We start from the raw sequence: 5,000 nt of genomic DNA, 5'->3' as shown, positions 1-5,000 counted from the left end.
AATGCTGATCTCTTTTAGAACATATTGCCATAGTCACTGGTAATGTCTGCGCTCCATTGATAATGCCTTTTTATAGTCACGGTGCGCGCGCTTAACTCTGAGTTGGTCTACTCGAAGTTAATTGACCCAACTCAGATCAGCTGTTCTGAAACCGAAAACTCAGAGTTTTTAATCTCTCGCTAAATCAACTCAGAGTTCAAGTTTAAACTCTGAGTTGTTTGAACCTCCTTACTGAAACAGGCCCCAGATATTCCTCAACCTTTTGACAGCTGAAGCCTCTTTATCTCTAATATTAATATGAATTCTGCCCTTAATGACCCCCTCTCTAACGTTGGCTAATTGTCACATGACATAGAGATGAGCAAATGAACTGTTTACATAATTAAAGTCTTTTTCACTTCACATGTTCTGATTTGATCAGCTTTAACTCATGATGAAACTCGGGACACATTCAATATAAAATCTGCTGCTGATACGGGCGCCATGTCTGAGATAAGATTGTGTCACAGTTTCAGTGGAAACACTGCTTCAGATATTCTCTCAGTGACTAAATAAAGTTATAGTCAGTGTATATTTACTGAAATGTTCTTGATAAATTAGGAGAAAATCTCAATCCTGTTACAAGATTACACCCTGAAACAATGAGATGAGTGACGGGGTCGAGTGTGATGGGTTGAGTTACTGAAACAAAATGGCTGCTGCTCCTCGTGTGGTTTAAGAGAGAAGGTCCACATGGCAGCAGTTAAACTAGAATATGTCATATTGTTTGGACATTAAGAAAACAATCATACTCCATCTTAGTTTTACGTTACAGGGTTGAATTGTTAAGCTTGACCGTTCCCTTCCTAACCATAATAAACCTCAAATAATGTAAATAAATGACAATATATCTCGCCTTCTTTTGCACCATGCTGTTAAAGAGAGCTGAATGATGTCACTTCCTGTCTGTGATGTAACAATACATATAAATTGCTATAGGTGGAACAATGCTAGCGTAATAGGGTTGAGTTTATATTGAGGGACGTAACTTTGTAGCCTGTTTTTTATTTTAAATTTATTTTATTTGTATTTATCACAAGAAAATAACTCAAGTAAATAGTTGTAATACTGAAAAAAAATGTAGACACTGTGTGTATTTGATTAATTTGTTTCTACATGCAATTTCAGAGAAGTGCCTCGGGGACATGACAGATAGCTTTGGTTTGTGACAGAAATGTTGAAAGTTCTCCCAGTTCTTCTTCTTTCTCACCACACATTTCTGCATGTGTAAATAATGCTCCACAGCTCCACAATCATTCCTCTGACTGTTAAATCACATGTGAATCTCTTATAACCTCATCCACTTACTGCTTCAAGAAATCCAAGAGGCGAGGGCTGGGACAAATGCAGTGTTTAGTTTACATCCACTAACATGGCCAGCAGGCCTCACTGATCTGGGCTACATCACTGTGTAAATGTTTTCTGCGTTGGGTTGAATTTATTTGAAGCCTTTCAGAAACACATGGAGTCAGATGTGCTTCAGGCATTAGTGATGAGCCAGTCTAGTTCAAACACAATGACTCTGTGCTAGAAGACTGAGTACCTGTCTTACTTCTGTCCTCACAGATAAAACTGAACAGAACGCCACAAACTTAAAGCAGGACTTCCAGGACTGAGAGAAATAAACAACTATTAACTGAAGTGAAAGCACAAGCGGCCGGCACTTCTGCTGACATACAGTACATGAAGGGCTCTGTCCGTGAGAGCAATAGTCTTGACCCCCCAGTTCTGTGTTCTGCTCAGTTGCTTCAGTTCTTCTGTGACTTTTCTTGACGACTCAGCATCATTCTACACTTTTTATACAAGCGAGCTTCCCCTGAAAGAAGATTCGTTTTTATTTAAGGCCTTGGTGCTTTCTGTCCAGCCAATATGTGTCCAGATGCAGTTTAATGTGCATGTCGATTGAACTCCTTCAGCATGAACCCATCAAAATAAGCGGAGTCAGCAGTGTGCTCTTCCTTCTGAAACATTACTCCATGCTCTTTCAGTTTGATGTGTTTATAATCTATTTATTTCATGAAAATGTTATTTATGAAAATGTTTTTACCTTTTCTGTTAGATTAATACGATGAGCTTTAAACACTGACAGTTCTGAGCTTTATAATGGCAACAAACTGCAACCAACAGTTCTGGTTCAGGGTTTAGTGGCGGCTTTCTGAAGTGGAGCGAGGAAAATGTCCAGAACACATCAGCTGACACCCGATCTCAATTCAGTTTAGAAACTCAAGAAATGTACAGTCGCCTCAGAGATCTAATGAAGCTGGAATATATTTATTATTCATTCATTCATTTTCTGTTCGGTTTATTCTCTTTATTAATCTGAGGTCACCACAGCGGAATTAACCGCCAACTTATCCAGCACATGTTTTACACAGCTGATGCCCTTCCAGATGCAACCCATCTCTGGGAAACATCCAAACACACTTATACACTACTGACAATTTAGCCTACCCAATTCACCTGTACCTGTAATCTTTGCACTGTGGGGGAAACCGGAGCACCCGGAGGAAACCCATGCAAACGCAGGGAGAACACACAGAAACGCCAACTGACCCTGCCGAGGCTCAAACCAGCGAGCTTCTTGCTGTGAGGCGACAGCACTACCTACTGCGCCACTGTGTCGCCTTATCTGAAATCTTATATGCATTAATGTAAATATATTAAATGTGACCTCCTGTACTTTTATTTTGGCATCTCAGCGCTCACCCTGGGGCTGATGTGTTCAGACTCAGCATCAGTTGAACATCTTTAATCAGCCGCAGGTCATCTAGAGGAGCTTTAACACATGAGCTGTTCACACTTCTGTATGGTCTATATCAGAAAGAGGGACGGTCGAGTTCTGCTGGAGACCTGCACATAGAGGAACACATGGACATCAGACTGCTGATCCATCTGCACAGGAGACGATGAAGAGGAGGAAGACAGATGATGGAGGAAAAGCTGAAATAAATCTGTTATCAAGGGAAATATTCAGACAGAATGATGAGGAGTCTAGGATGAAGATATGAAGAGACGACATTTATATAACATTAAAATATTAGTGGAGACAAATAAACACGTGTGTGTGTGTGAGAAACAGAGAGGAGGAAGTGATGTGAACTAGACTGAGGTGAGGACACACTCCACTAAACTCAACACTGACATTAATGGAGTTCAGGAACAGGATTAATGTGGAGACTGTAGAGTTCTAGAGAACATGTCAGATTTGATGGAGGACATATGCAAGAGAGGAGGAAATTGATTAAATATGTAAATAATAATGGACATGAAGAGACGTTCAGAATATAGATTGTGACAGTACTGTCTCTTCTTCCAGTGAGACCTGGTCAAGATGGCAGGCAGCACAAACAGTTTCACATAAGAATTGGATCCTATTGATGTTGATTCAGCTATAATAATAAAATAATACACTTTATTTATATTGCGCTTTTCTCAAACTCAAAGCACTAACAAGAGCGTCAAAACACAGAAGAACATCAAATACACACAAAGTAAGAATGATAATAATAAATATACATATGAAAAGAAGGCCTCATATAAATATTTATTTCTTTATTTATAGGCCCAGGGCAGGCTGCGCTGAGTATTTTAAATAAGTGGGTTTAAATGAAACACAATAGGATCGTTGGCTGTGCGCGAGCAACATCTCAGGTAGCCAACTCTTTTAAGAGCTGAACTAAAAGAAGTTTAAGGGCAATAAGCCTAGACAATACGGTCAGCTGCAATGCCTATTTCACATGCGTTTTCCAACACAACAAGACTTTCGAGACTTTCTAAAACCCTGGATTAATGAAGCAAGTGTCTAATTCACTAATTAAACACAAACGTATAATTGATAATAAATAATGTGTTGTAGTTCAGACTTACAGATGAGCTCGCTGTCTGTGCGTCGCAGTAATAGTGAACTTGACATTTGCTCTTTGTGACTAAATTATGTTATACAGCGGCTCCAGTTCCATATAGCACATATACATATTGCAAATAGGCTACTATTCGCTGCTGCCAACTGTTTGCATTTTATTTGATGCATTTACTGTTGCATGAACTAATAAAAAAGGGAAGAGCGCTGGTAAAGAGCGTGATGCGCACAGAAATTCACCCATTCTGAAGTAAGTTCTCTTTAACCTAATAGGGTATATGCCGAGCTAGTGCTGTTCCCATGCTGATCCACTTCCGGTGACCTGTTATTGTGAACTTTTTCCCATTTTACACGGTTCCTTATACAGCATCGATGTTGTGATGTCATTAAAATACAATCAGTTAAATAAACTTTGGCATTTATTTAGTTGTTCAAGCGTAAAACGAGACAAAAAGCCGTTTACTCGCACGCTCCCGTCAGAATCGGCAGGCTAACGCAGAAGCTCCATTGAATATACTGGGGTAAAATAAATGCTCATATTATAAAGATATGGTGGGGGGAATGTACTTTAATGCAGTGCTTCTTGTACAATCTGAGACCACCTTAAATCGGATATCACTCAGCTAGTGGAGATCGCTGATTTTTAAAGAAAACAGACCTTAAACGCACCGGATTTTGCATTGGCATTCAATTCACCAGAAGTGCTTAACCCAGGTTACTGGCAAATTAAAAGTCCTATTAGCATGCTTCGGCATATACCCCATTCTTCTTAAATTGTAGAAAATCTTTAAAATGACAGGCCTTTAATCAAGCCTTTTCCATCTGGAGAATTACAGTTATTAATAGCTTAGTCCTTATTAATGATCAGTTAATAAAACACATCATTCACAGATCTACTGAAGAATAAGACGAATGCGCAATAACTATAATATTTTTACTCTTTACAGCTTTACAGTGCGTGCGTCAAACATGTGTTCATTGATGTAAGCCTGCTAACTGATCAGATGACAGAATATGTAAACTTAGTTAATATATATATATAATTAAATAATAATAATAGTTCAAATCCTGCGTGCTGCTCCACAGAGGGCTCTTATTTTGA

General features: G+C 39.0%; 1 protein-coding gene across 6 annotated transcripts in view; it reads left to right on the top strand.

Annotated features, from left to right (window-relative positions):
• Positions 1–893, top strand: part of LOC100536629 (NACHT, LRR and PYD domains-containing protein 3) — a 33,400-nt gene extending 32,507 nt beyond the window's left edge. For all 6 annotated transcript variants that reach the window (XM_073948098.1, XM_073948097.1, XM_073948102.1 and 3 more), the window contains one exon: positions 1–893. This exon is cut by the window's left edge and continues 2,841 nt beyond it. The gene's annotated coding sequence lies outside the window, so the exon portion shown is untranslated.
• Positions 894–5,000: the final 4,107 nt, after the last annotated feature.

Source organism: Danio rerio, chromosome 4 (genome assembly GCF_049306965.1).
Source record: "Danio rerio strain Tuebingen ecotype United States chromosome 4, GRCz12tu, whole genome shotgun sequence".
Taxonomy (NCBI): Eukaryota; Metazoa; Chordata; class Actinopteri; order Cypriniformes; family Danionidae; genus Danio; species Danio rerio.
Note: the sequence above shows the minus strand (reverse complement) of the source record. Positions and strands in the feature narration are given on the sequence as shown.